The sequence below is a fragment of the Myotis yumanensis genome, unplaced genomic scaffold (genome assembly GCF_028538775.1).
Source record: "Myotis yumanensis isolate MYYU_CA2020_CCGP unplaced genomic scaffold, mMyoYum1.0.hap1 SCAF_4, whole genome shotgun sequence".
In the NCBI taxonomy this organism is placed as follows: Eukaryota; Metazoa; Chordata; class Mammalia; order Chiroptera; family Vespertilionidae; genus Myotis; species Myotis yumanensis.
Window position 1 is genome coordinate 104,752,936 of NW_027223755.1, and position 14,103 is coordinate 104,767,038.

Genomic DNA, 14,103 nt, shown 5'->3' on the forward strand with positions numbered 1-14,103 from the left:
TGTGCGCTCTGCTATGGGTGCACCCACAGTGTGCGCTCAGCTATGGGTGCACCCACAGTGTGCGCTCTGCTATGGGTGCACCCACAGTGTGCGCTCAGCTATGTGGGCACCCACAGTGTGCGCTCTGCTATGGGTGCACCCACAGTGTGCGCTCTGCTCTGTGGGCACCCACAGTGTGCGCTCAGCTATGGGTGCACCCACAGTGTGCGCTCAGCTATGGGTGCACCCACAGTGTGCGCTCAGCTATGGGTGCACCCACAGTGTGCGCTCAGCTATGGGTGCACCCACAGTGTGCGCTCAGCTATGTGGGCACCCACAGTGTGCGCTCAGCTATGGGTGCACCCACAGTGTGCGCTCAGCTATGGGTGCACCCACAGTGTGCGCTCAGCTATGTGGGCACCCACAGTGTGGATTCTGCTCTGCGGGCACCCACAGTGTGCTCTCAGCTATGTGGGCACCCACAGTGTGCGCTCAGCTATGGGTGCACCCACAGTGTGCGCTCAGCTATGTGGGCACCCACAGTGTGGATTCTGCTCTGTGGGCACCCACAGTGTGCGCTCAGCTATGTGGGCACCCACAGTGTGCGCTCAGCTATGGGTGCACCCACAGTGTGCGCTCAGCTCTGCGGGCACCCACAGTGTGTGCTCAGCTCTGTGCCCCGGGCCCAGCACGGGCACTGTGCATCTGCACTGCGCCATGAAGGCAAGTTCAATTGCACAGAAAAACTAAGCAAGTCAGCAAAGACCACAGCCACCGTCGGTCAGAGAGGAGGGCAGATTCCAGCCGAGTGCCCAGGCCCATGGCTTCCCGCACTCTGAAGCAGCTCTGCATGAACGTGCCCGACCTGAAAGGACATGCAAAAAAATCCAACTCTGTATGTGGAAAGCACGGATGTGTGCCATGTGCGTACGCAAATATAGGGTATGTCTGTGGCATTACAATCTCAGGGGAGGGGCAATTAGAAAAAAAAAAGTGTTAAAAGTGGAGCCATAATGAAAAGAGGTTGAAAAACTATCCAGACAGCACATCTTGGCTGCCCGCCTGAGAGTCAGAGAGAGGAGGCTGTCCAGCTGGTGGAGGGCAGAGCAGGACCTTCTGAAAGGCCATCTTGTGCCCCAATCTGCAGCCATCACTGGCTCCCTACTGCCTCCAGGAGAAGTCGGACCTGCTCCGCATGGCTGCCTCTCAGTCACGTCTCTCCCCAAAACCCCAGCTCAAGGCACAGCTCACACCACAGCTCACACCACAGCCCATGCCACAGCTCACACCACAGCCCACACCACAGCCCATGCCACAGTTCACACCACAGCCCAAGCCACAGCTCACACCACAGCCCAAGCCACAGCTCACACCACAGCCCACACCACAGCCCACGCCACAGCTCATACCACAGCCCAAGCCACAGCTCACACCACAGCTGCAGGAAATGCCAATTCACCTGCACGCTCCGGACCCTGGGCGATTTGATATTTGTGGATGTTGCAAAGCAATCACCATGGTGCGTTTAGTTCACAGCCATCCCCTCACAGTTACATTTTTCTCTTGAGATGAGGACTTTTACGATCTACCCTCGTAGCCACTCTGGACTCTGCAGTCCGGTGTTGTCAGCTACAGTCACGTGCTGTGCAGGACATCCCGGACTCACTGATCTTATCCCTGGAGCATGTGCCTCTGGACCACCTTCACCGACTCGCCTGCCTCCCTCTGGCTGCCACCAACCTGCCCTCAACATCTATCCGTTTGGTTGGGGTCGTTTGGGGGGGAGGGGGTTATATTCCACATGCAGGTTAAAGTACTTGTCTTCTCATTAGAATAATGCCCTCAGGGCCCCTCCCTGTTGTCACAAATGGCAAAACATCCTTCCGTTTCATGGCTGAATAGCGTTCCATGGCGTTTATATGCCACGGTTCTTTATCCATTCATCCGTCCGGACCCTTAGGCTGGTTCCATGTTTGGCTGTTGTAACTAATGCTGCCATGAAGGTGGGAGTGTAGATGGTGATTTTATTCCTTCAGATAAATATGCAGAAGTGGGATTGCTGGATCCTATGATAGTTCTAGTTCTAATTTTTTGAAGAACCACCATTCTTAAAGTTTTATTGGAACATGACCATGCTCATCATTTTCATCTTATCTGTGGTTGCTGTCAACAGAAGAGCTGCGTGATGGTCATGGAGACTCAGGGCCTACAAAGCCTGAAATATCTGCTCTCTGGCCGGTCCACAGAAGGAGTTTGCTGACCCTGCTCAGAACAACGTCGTGTACATAAGAGCTCAATAAATCGGTTGATGAATGAGTGAAGCCTTGATGGGTATTGCTATCCTCAGAGTTCTATCACTGTGCTTCACTGAGAACGCACACACACACACACACCTGGTTCCAGATGTTATCTACAGCGGAGGGTCCCCAAGGGTCTAGGATTGGAGAGGGTGTTACTCCTAGGAAGGACTTAGATTGTGGGTCAGGCACACAGTGAGGGCGCAGTAAGAGTTGGTGTCTTTACTACTGTTTTGCTCCCAGAGAGGAAGGTGATGAACAGACCAGTAGGATCGGGGGGGGGGGCGGGGGGGGGGGGAGACACATACATAGGGAGAGGGAGGGGATGAGGGAAGGAGGGGTGAGGGAGGAAGGAGGGGAGAAGGGAGAGAGGTAGGGAGAGAGGGAAGGGGGGAGGGCGAGAGGAGGGAAGAAGGGAGAGAGGAAGGGAGAGAGGGAAGGGGGAGGGAGGGAGGGGGAGGGAAAATGAATGAGGAAGGCACACTGCATGGCCTCCAGCCTCCCTGCACTTGTCATCCTGCTCCGTCCATGCCCAGGGCAAGGGCTCTCCCACTCTCCCCCATCCTTTCAGGCTAAATTCCATGCTGAGTCCATCAGCCCCGGGGTGATATGAACACTTACACCCCTCACCCCCAAAACTGTCCAAACCCAGCCTGGCCTCCACTGCCTGCTCCCACCCAGGACAATCACAAGGAAACCCAAGCCCAGAGATTAAGTCATCGAGGCCAAATCAAAAATATTAAAATATAAAAAGGCCCGCGGTTCCAGCCAGTGGAGAGAAGCTGAGGGGAAATAGGGTGAGGACTGGGCACAGGGGGGAAGGAGTGACTGGAAGGACTGTCGCCGAGAGGGTTGTGCTGGGCGGGTGGCGATTTCTACCCTCAGCATGATGAGGGGAAGACATGGGCTCTTAAGACAACACTAAGGATGGATCATGGAGCCACACGCGTGCAAAGTGCCATAAGTGGGGTGAACGATAGCTTAGCATCTGACCCAGAGCCTCTGAGAGTGAAGAGGGCACCGTGGATATGGGGCTGGGACTGTCCCTGCAAAGCAGGACTCGGGGTCACCTAGCCCTAAGTGGGGAGCCCCACACCGGTCCCTGCGTGTGCAGCATCACTGTTGTCCGCAGAGCCCAACCTCACTTACCGAGCCAGCACGGGCAGGTGGGGACACAGAGAGCGTAAGGCACGTCCAGGCCACAGTTTCCATGTGGCCCAGCTGGGGTTCATCCTGTCTGTCTGGTGCCAAAATCCACTGGAAAACCCAAAAGCTCAAATCCCTACAGCCCCTGGGTGTGCAGCCCCCTCCGCAGTGCATGGCTCCGGGGGTCTGGTGAGCGTGTGCTGAGGCCGGGCCTGGGCGGGGCCTGGGGACACAGCCACGAAGAGCAGCGGGTCCCTGCCCTCCCGGAGCCCACTCTCCAGGGCAGTGGCAGAACCAGGTGTGACCCTGCCTCCGGAGGCACAGCTGGCGATGCCTGGAGCCAATCCTGCTGTCAGGACTTGAGACCGGGTGCTGCTGGCACCGGGGCAGAGGCCGAGGATGCGGCTGAGCATCCCACATGCCCAGGACAGGCCCTGGACAGGCCCTCGTCCCCAGCACACAGGGATCTGGCCTGAATGCGGCGCCAAGGCTGATAAAACCTGGTCTAGCGGGGAGGGGAGGGGCGGCAGACAACGCAGCAAGTTAGTGTGTGAGTTCTATCCCCTCCACAAATGCGTAGTTACTGAGTGCCCGCCACAGTTCCCGAGCTGCTCAGAGAACAGCAAGTGCGTCAGCAAAACAGAGCAGGAGGGAATGGGGCTGGGGCAGGGGGAAGAGGGGGTGCATTCCTGGGGAGCAGGGAAGCCCTCGGAGGAGATGGCCTTTGAGCGGAGGCCTCAATGAATCGGAATGAGCAAGGGGCGTGGGGAAGGCGGTGGCAGACAGAGCCCAGGCTCCGGCAGGAACCAGGTGTGAGGACCAGCGAGGAGGGCTGGGCTGTAGGGGAGGCAGGTGAAGAGCAAGGCCCAGGTCACGTTTTGTAGTCATGGAGGAGAGTTGGACTTTACAAGTGGAACATTTGATAAATACCAACCTGAAATGACAAAACCAGGCCATTAAAAATCCATAAAGTGGTCAAACTAGGCTGAGTGAGAGAAGACTTCTGTGTATGGTTACACGTCGAGGGGTCGGCACGTCACACACAGAGCTGTGCACTGGATGCACACCGACTTCAAGATGAGGGGGAGCAGAGCTGGCCACCCCAAAACATGACTTTTTAAGATCTTGGTCATTTTAATTTGGTTATTTTTAAGAAATGAAAGGCTCAGGAAGAACCTCTGACGGTGCCCTGTCTGAAGGATTAGACAGAGGCCCCGCGCCCAGAAGGCAGCCTGCGTCCCAGAGGGCTGTGGTGTGGCCTGAACTAGTGTGTGGACGGGTGCAACCTCGCAAGGCCCCTGCGGTCGAAGTCCTGTGTCCCCTGATGCCACCTGAGCCAAGTAGGAACCACACTGCAGTGCACCCCTGGGTGTCAGTGCACCCCTGGCCTGACTTGACTTCCTGTGGCAGCTGCTGTCAGCCCCCCTCTCCCCCCTGTATTCCCTCGGCCCAGCCCGAGCCAGAGGTCCCCGCGGCGTTGGCGAGGCAGTTCCCTGTATGTGGCAGCTCCCTTTCTCAAACACTTGCTTTCTTAGGGGAGAAGGCGAGAAACTCTGGGGGGTTCCTGTCTCAGGAGTGACCCTAACTGTTCAGGCAGGAGCAGGTGAATAAACCTCCCTTGCAGGAGACAGTTCTGCGGGTGCTCTACAGTCTCCCGAGGGTCCGAGCAGGACGGAACCCCACTGCCCTCAGGGCCACCTGCTCACCAACACTCCCCCTCGTGGCCCTCCCCATCCTGTCTTATTTCCCTGTTCTCCCACCCTACTTCCTGGGGTCACTTCCCACATAAGCTATTTGCACCCACATCTTCCCCTTAGGGCAGTGGTTCTCAACCTTCTGGCCCTTTAAATACAGTTCCTCATGTTGTGACCCAACCATAAAATTATTTTCGTTGCTACTTCATAACTGTCATGTTGCTACTGTTATGAATCGTCATGTAAATATCTGATATGCAGGATGGTCTTAGGCGACCCCTGTGAAAGGGTCGTTCGACCGCCAAAGGGGTCGCGACCCACAGGTTGAGAACTGCTGCCTTAGGGTCTGCTGTGGAGGGTTCCAGGTGAAGGCTTCTGCCACTCCTGGGGCTGAGCTCCTACAAACCTCCCAAGGTGACAAGCCATTGGGGTTTGCAGCCAGCCAGCTCCTGTGGGCAACCCCCTGCCCACCATTGCATCATAGTCCTGTTTGGCCCATGGCTAAGTCCACACCACGGGGTGCCCAGAGACCCAGGCGTGGCTAACCGGGCATTTTATCCTCGGGCCTGGTGATTGGCTCAGACATGAGCCTATGAACCTGGCTGGTCGGATCACAGTCCTCCTTGGAGTTTCACAAGAGCTCTCGCTACCTCTGGAATCATACGGAAGCCCGGAGCTGCTTGCGACCGTCCTCTGTCCACACGGACGGGCCTGGCTGAGAAGGGTGCCAACACAGACGAAGGCGAAGTTTGGAGATACAGACAGACTACTGATGACGTGATCACCTGCATGCAGCCATGCCTGGAGCCTATAACCCTGTACTTTTCAGTTACACGAACCGCCATCTCTTTTTCCTTCAGCTGATCTGACTGGGTTCTTGTCACCCGCAGTCAAAAGGATCTTTCATACTGAAATGTTCATCCCTCTGACTTAGATCTTCGAACTTTTAGACACAAAAGTACGTGCTATTTAAGATATGGGCCAGAGAACCAGTCTGGCCAGGGCAAGAGGACTGAGCAGAGGGGCTCTGGGCAGGGTTCTTTCAGGACAGGCTCAAGGCGGCCGGGTGGCCCGTGGGATGAGGATCTCAGGAAACTGATCCTGTAATACGATGTGGCAGTTTACAGCACCAACTTACCAATCGCCACACCAAGAGTAAGTGCCAAGAAAAAGCCACGGAGTTAAGTGAAGGGTGGGCGGGGGAGGGATTTAAGGCCGCAGGAAGCTGTGACTTGGGGAAGCTGCTATGACAGCCAATGAGAAGCCGTACCGCGTGGCTCCCAGCTCACAGCCACTCATGGCAGCAGAGTCAGACCAGGCGGGAGGCAGGGGGCTCGGCAAGCGTGCCTTCTGGAAACGCACACACTCCATGGTTCCTGGGGCGGGAGACCGGCCCAGGGGAGCAGCACTTCGCCCGCCTCGCAATTTGGTTCCTGAGGACTCGGGTTGCCCCACTGCTGTGTGCAGCTCAGTGGGATTTGCATGCTCGGACACCAGGCCTGCAGGTCCCCAAACCTCTGTCCAAAACTCAGTGGTGGTGGCCCCCTCACAGACTTGCTCTTCAACTTACACCTCACTCTACAAATGGCTCCCACAATTATTTAAGTGTTTCTAATGTTTCTCCGTGAAAATTCTCTGAAGTCATTCTAAAATTGTAAGATTAGGCCTCTCTCAAAGAAAGACACACGATTCTAACTTAATTCCTGTTTGAAATATCCACTACCCCTCCCTGCATTTGTTGTTATGAAAGCAGCAAAACATTCACATTGCCGTCACACTACGTTCAATTACCTTTCAAGTTTAGACTATTCTGCATTTTGAAATATATTTTATTGACTTTTAATAATTTTTTAAAATATATTTTTATTGATTTCAGAGAGGAAGGGAGGAGAGAGAGATAGAAACATCAATGATTAGAGAGAATCATTGATTAGCTGCCTCCTACACGCCCCCTACTGGGGATCCCACAAACCAGGCATGTGGCCTTGACCGAAATCAAACTCGGGACCCATCAGTCCCCAGGCCAGCGCTCTATCCACTGAGCCAAACTACCTAGGGCTTTATTGACTTTTAAAGACAAAGGAAGGGAGAGGGACAGAGAGAGAGAAGCATGGATGTGAGAGTGGAACGTCAATCAGCTCCTGCACGCCCCCTACCTGGGATTGAGCCTGCAACCCAGGCACGTGCCCTGACCGGGAATCAAACTGGCAACCTTTGGGTGCAAGGGACTGAACTATACTGGTCAGCACTAGATTATTCTGCATTTTTAAAAGGGAAATTATGACCAAAAAATTTCAAATCACACATGACATATACAGAATAGCAAAATAATGTTGAATTATTTGGGTTGAAGGTTAAGAGATTAATTTCAAGATTAATAATGATGTGCTGTGCAGTTAAATATATGTTTCATTATGAAACCAAATATGCTGAGATGACATGAATCTAGCTTCCTGGATCCCAAAGAGCTACCTGTCCTGGCTCGTTTTTTTTCTTACCACAAAACTTCCTTTTCTTGTTACCTCCACATGGTCCAATCATTCCCTGGAAAACGCACGTGGAGGTCTCCAAATCGCCTCTCTTTGTTTCCCGTAAGTAGATCAGCCTCCTCTTTTGGAGGAACTGGGGAAGAGCAGACCCCTTCCAGCCGCCACCACAGTTCCTCGGGCTGTGAGACCCTGGTCTCCAGGGACAGGGACCGCCTCTGCGGAAGGCACAGCAGGGACGGGGGCGTGCTGGGCTGGGAGGGTGTCACACGGTCCAGAGGGGAAAGCCGGGGCTCTGTGCAGCCACACGACGGCACACATGGCCTGCTCCCCCACGCAGGAATATTAAGTTACATTTGATGACTACAGTGGCATAAAGACAAATACAACCCAGTCTTCACTATTATTCTATTCATATTGGTCTTCTGGTTTTAAAAGCAGTCAAAATGTACGCATTTGGTAGGTCCCTGAGTCCTGTGGCCTCTGGGGTCTGGCCCAGTGGGCCGACCATCTCAGCCTCACCTCTGGCCCTCGGGCCACCCTGCTCTGCACAGCCGCCTTCTGCGGAGCATGGCGTCGGGGAGGGAGCCTGCTGGCTGATGAGTCCGGACCCTGGGCCCAGGCCTACGGGACAGGACTGGCCCCTGCGCCATGACCTGGCCTCAGCTGACAGCAGGCCAGCGAGGAAGAAAAACAACACTTACAGCAGCAGTCCCCCGCCAGCCTGGGCAAAGCCCTTTAGGTGGCGGCTCTGGCGGGAACAATCCCCGGCTTCGTGACTGAAGGAGTCACAGCTGCAGAATGGCCGTTAGTCCTTCCCTCACAGGGTGTTCACAGACGAGGCAGGTAGCCCAGTGTCTGCGCACAACGGCACCTCCATCAAAGGTGGTTATTATGATGAACATAATCAATGGTTCATTATAATAATCCTATATAATAAAAGGCTAATATGCAAATTGTCCCCTCGACCGGGAGTTTGACCAGGAGTTCCACCAGGGGGCAGGGCCAACTGGCCAACCGCAGAGGCCCCTCTCCATGCTGGCCCCCTGATCAGTGCCCCCCCACCCCCACCCCAATCCGGGGCAGGGCTGGCTGGACCCCACTCGTGCATGAATTCGTGCACCAGGCCTCTAGTTAGTTATAATAATTGGTTCGGGTAGGGGCTGCCCTGTGTCTGCTTTCTCCTCTACCCTAAAAGGCATTGACCTTGGGCTGAGGACCCCTCAGTGTGAGCTGGTCCCCACATGAACTCCATCGAAGGGCTCGCGCACTCCTTCCCCTCCCATGGGAGCAAACCTGAAGTCCAGCCACCTCCTCCAAGCCCCTCGCCGTGGCCCTGTTCTCAAGGGCTGCTAAGGGCCAGCTCCCCAGTCCCTGTGCCAGGCGGGTCGGAGGCTTGGCTCTCTCCCTGTCCTGCTTCTCTCAGGTTTGTCTTCTCCAGGCGCAAATACACACTTCCTTCTCTCCGCCACCTGCCACTTCAGTCTATTACATCGTCTGGCTGCTACAGACTCCTCAGTGCCTGTGTCCCGAGGATGTAAAGTCTTCTCCCTCCCACCAGTCCCTCCTGCAGCTCAGCCTGTGAAAGGACCTGGGGCTCTGAAGCCAGCAGCAGTCAGGTTTACCAGTAATCCCAGCTCCACAAGTGACCAGCTGCGTGACCTTGGGCAAGTCAATTAACCTCCCGGCCCTGCCTTTTATGTCTGTCTGAAACCACAGAGACCATCTTATTTTCTTCAGCAGGGGGACTCCCCATTAGAAGGAACCCGGCTTTCTTGGGAGCGGTGAAAACTTTTCTTTCCTTTTTTTTTTCTTTACTTAATCCTTTCACCCTTTCTACCCACCCCCGCCCCTCGAACAGTGTCAGTCTATCCTCTATATCTATGAGTCTGTTTCTATCTTGTTTGTTAATTTATTTTATTCATTAACTTCCACACATAAGTGAAATCACATGGTACTTGTCTTTTTCTGACTGGGTTATTTCACTTAGCATAATACTCTCCAGGTCCATCCATGCTGTCGAAAAAATGTAAGATTTCCTTCTTTTTTATGGCTGAGTAGTATTCTGCTGTGTAAATGTACCACCGTGTTTTTAGGTGCCCTTTACCTACTGAAGGGCACTTGGGCTGCTTCCAAATCTTGGCTGTTGCAAAAAATGCTGCAATGAACACAGAGGTGTACATATTCTTCAAATTAGTGTTTTGGGTTTCTTCAGATATATTCCCAGAAGTGGAATCACTGGGTCATAAAGCAGTTCCATTTTTAACTTTTTGAAGAAACTCCATACTGTTCACCACAGTGGCTGCACCAGTCTGCATTCCCACCAGCAGTGCACGAGTGTTCCTTTTTCTCTGCATCCTCGCCAGCACTTTGTTGTTTGTTGATTTGTTGATGGTAGCCATTCTGACAGGTGTGAGGTGATATCTTATTGTGGTTTTAATTTGCATTTCTCTGATGATTAGTGACATTGAGCATTTTTTCATATATGTCCTCTTTGGAGAAGTGTCTATTCAGGTCCTATGCCCATTTTTAAATTGAATTCTTTGGGGTTTTTTTTGGAGTTGAGTGTGTAAGTTCTTTATAAATACTGGATATTAACCCCTTACCAAATGTGTCATTGGTGAAAATGTTCTCCCATTCAGTGGGTTCTTTTTTCATTTTGTAGGCGGTTTCCTTTGCGGTGCAAAAACATTTTCGTTTGATGTAGTCCCATTTCTTTATTTTTTCTTTTGTTTCCCTTGCCTGAGGTGATATATCAGAAAAAAATATTGCCTCGAGAACGAGAAATGACCAAGATTGTACTGCCTATGTTTTCTTCTAGGGGTTTTGTTTTTGTTTTTCTTCTAGGATTTTCATGGTTTCGACTCTTAATATTTAAGTTTTAATCCATGTTGAGTTATTCTTGTGTGTGGTGTAAGAAGGTGGTCTAGTTTCATTTTTTTTCCACCTATTTGTCCATTTTCCTAACACCATTTATTGAATAGACTATCTTTACTCCATTTATATTTTTACCTCCTTTGTCAAGTATTAATTGACCATAAAGGTGTGGGTTTATTTCTGGGCTCTCTATTTTGTTCCAATGATTTGTATGTTTAGTTTTATGCCAGTACCATGTTGTTTTGATTACTGTGGACATGTATAGTACAACTTGATATCAGGTAGGGTGAGTTCTCCAACTTTGTTCTTCTTTCTCAAGATTGTTGTGGCTATTGGGGGTCTTTTGTGGTTCCATATCCACTTTTGGAATATTTGTTCTAGTTCTGTGAAATACGCCATTGGTATCTTTTTTTTTCCAGAGAGGAAGGGAGAGGGAGAGAGAGACAGAAACATCAATGATGAGAAGGAACCATCAATCGGCTGCCTCCTGCATGCCCCCTATTGGGGATCAAGCCTACAACCTGGGCATGTGCCCTTGATCAGAATCGAACCCGGGATTCTTCAGTTCACAGGCCGTCACTCTATCCACTGAGCCAAATTGGCCAGGGCACACTATTAGTATCTTGATAGGAATTGCATTGAATCCATAAATTGCTTTGGATAGTAGGGACATTTTAATGATGTTAATTCTTCCTATCCATGAGCATTGTATATGCTTCCACTTATTTGTATTTTCTTCAATTTTTTCTTAGTGTCTTATAATTTTCAGAGTACAGGTCTTTTACATCCTTGGTTAAATTTATTCCTGGATTGTTCCCTTTTTTTGTCAATTGTAAATGCAATTATTTTCTTAGTTTCTCTTTCTGATAGCTCATTATTGGTGTATAAAAATGCAACTGAATCCTGGCCAGTATTGCTAAGTGGTTAGAGAACTGAAGGGTTTCAGGTTCGATTCTTGGTCAAGGGCATGTTCCTGGGTTGAATGTTCATCCCTGGCCCCAGTCAGGGACGAGTGTGGGAGGCAACCAATCGATGTGTTTCTCTCACATCTCTCTCTCTCTCTCTCTCTCTCTCTCTCTCTCTCTCTTCTTTTTCTCTCTCCCCTTCCCTGCCTCCCTTCCACTCTCTAAAAATCAATGGGAAAGATATCCTCAGGTTAGGATTAACAAAATTTAAAAAGCAACTGATTTCTGGATACAGTGGGGCCTTGATTTACGAGTGTCTGACTAACGAGTTTTTTGAGATACCAGCTGTCTCTCGGCAGATTTTTTGCATTGAGTTGATAGAGTAATTTGAGTTAACGAGCTCCTTAATGAGCTCCTTAACGAGCTCGGTCTCGGAACGAATTAAACTCGTAAGTCAAGGCCCCACTGTATTTATTTTTTATCCTACTACTTTCCCTAATCCATTTATCACTTCTAGTTGTCTTTTGGTGGAATATTTATGGTTCTCTATATATACAGCATCTTTTTATCTTAGAATAGTGACAGTTTTACTTCTTCCTTTCCTATTTGGTTGCTTTTTATTTCTTCTTCTTGACTGATTATTGTGGCTAGGACTTCCGGTGCTATGTTGAATAAGAGTGTGAAAGCAGACATCTGTATCTTGTTCCAGATCTTATGGGAAAGGCTTTTAGTTTTTGCCCCTGAGTATGATGTTAACTATGGATTTGTCATATATGGCCTTTAATATATTGAGGTATGTCCCTTCTAGTCCCACTTTGCTGAATTTTTATCATAAATTAGAGGCCCAGTGCACGAACTTGTGCATGGGTGGGGTCCCTCGGCCTGGCCAGCGATTGGGCCCATTGTGGCATCTCCCCCAGTCCTGATTAGGGCGATTGGGCCGGCCAGCGGAGTTGGGGGGAAGGGCCACGGGAGGTTGGCTGTGGGAGTGCACTGACCACCAGGGGGCAGCTCCTGAATTAATTGAGTGTCTTCCCCTGGTGGTCAGTGCGTGTCATAGCGACTGGTCGACCAGTCATTCTGGTCGACATGGTTGCTTAAGCTTTTATATATGTAGATGGGTGCTGGATGTTATCAAATGCTTTTCTGCACCTATTGATATCATCATGAGGTTTCTATCCCACATTTTGTTTATGTGATGTATCACATTAATTGCTTGTGGCTATCGTACCAGCCTTGCATCCCGGGTATAAATCACACTTGGCCATGGTGTATGACCTTTTTGATGTATTGTTGGATCTGGTTTGCTAATATTTTGTGAGGAGCTTAGCATCCATGTTCATCGGGGACATTGGCCTATAACTTTCTCTCTTTGTGGTGTCTTTATCTGGTTTGTAAATTAGGATGATTCTGGGCTGGTACAATGAGCTTGGGAGCCTTCCCGCCTCCCGGATGCTTTGGAATGGTTTCAGGGGACAGGTGCTCGTTCTTGAGTGTTTGGTGAAATTACCTGTGAGGCCATCTGGTCCAGGGCTTGCTTGTTGGGAGTTTTGAGCACGGCTTCAACTTCATTAGTTGTAACTGGGTGAAAACTGTGATAAGCCCTTCGAGGTAGGGGAAGCCCCACCCTTACCCCACCCCCAGAGGCCTGCGTGGGGAACTGGAGGGCTGCCTTGGGCCTACGCCAGCTTTCGTGCTGTGAGGGGAGTGAGCTGGTTTCGGGGGAGGCCGGATGCTTGGGATAACAAAGGGGATTCGTGGTGGTTAGTGGAGGCAAAGAAAAGGAGCATCAAGACCCTCACCCAGCCCCGCGATCTCGCCTCCAACAACACTCCTACCCCCATCTCTGCCCTCCGGCCATTCTGAACTAGGGACGTTTCCAGGACATGCCACCTCCTGAGGCCTTGGTCCATGCTGGTCCCTCCACCTGGAATACTCTCCCCAAGTTGCCCATGAAGCAAACACATTTTTTCCAAGTCTCAGCTCAGATGGTGCCTTCCCGCCCTACCCATTCCCACCCCGGGCCGACGCGGGTGCTGCTCCCGCAGGACTCACCTGCTGGTACACGGAGGTCAGCCCCCCGCGCTACGCTCATGGAGGGCTGAGTCTCCCTCCCAGATGCAAACTCCAGGAGGCCAAGGATCGAGATGTTTGTTTTTCCTTTGCCCCCGCCCCCCCCAAGCCTAGTACAGTGCCTGGTGCCCAGCAGGCCTTCAATGAATGTCAGTTGAGTAAATGAATAAAAGATGAAAAAAGAAAAGAATCATTAGGCCCTCCGTCCAGGATAGCTGGAGTGAGGTGAGTATGAGCCAAATCGACACTCTGCCATGAGGGACATACTACTTTTTCTTTCCTCTTCTCTTCTCCCCGCCCCCTTTGCTATATGGCTACATTTCCCACACCTGGGAAGGACAGGCCCCACACGTTGTGATCTACGGAACCTGCTACAATTTCTTGAATTCAGCTCTTTTCTTTGAGGGCTCCCTCTGTTACGTACACACCTCAAATAGGGGGCGGTTATGTCCCTACCAAAGGCGCAGCGTTCCGGTCTCATCAGACAGAGGATTTGTCCGGGGCGTGAAGAACAGGATTAGACAGACAGGCATTCCATTTACACTGGGTGCTTCAGGCACAGCCGTCTCACCGCCAGGCCGCCACTGTCGGTCAGGCGCCTGAGTTATAGCTCACCGGCTCCCTCATCCCCTCCCGCACCTCCCGC

The 14,103-nt window shown here is 51.5% G+C and overlaps 1 protein-coding gene across 3 annotated transcripts in view; it reads right to left on the reverse strand.

Moving 5' to 3' along the window:
- GSG1L (GSG1 like) overlaps positions 1–14,103 on the reverse strand; it is a 181,580-nt gene that overhangs the window by 59,331 nt on the left and 108,146 nt on the right. The gene's annotated exons all lie outside the window — the stretch shown is intronic.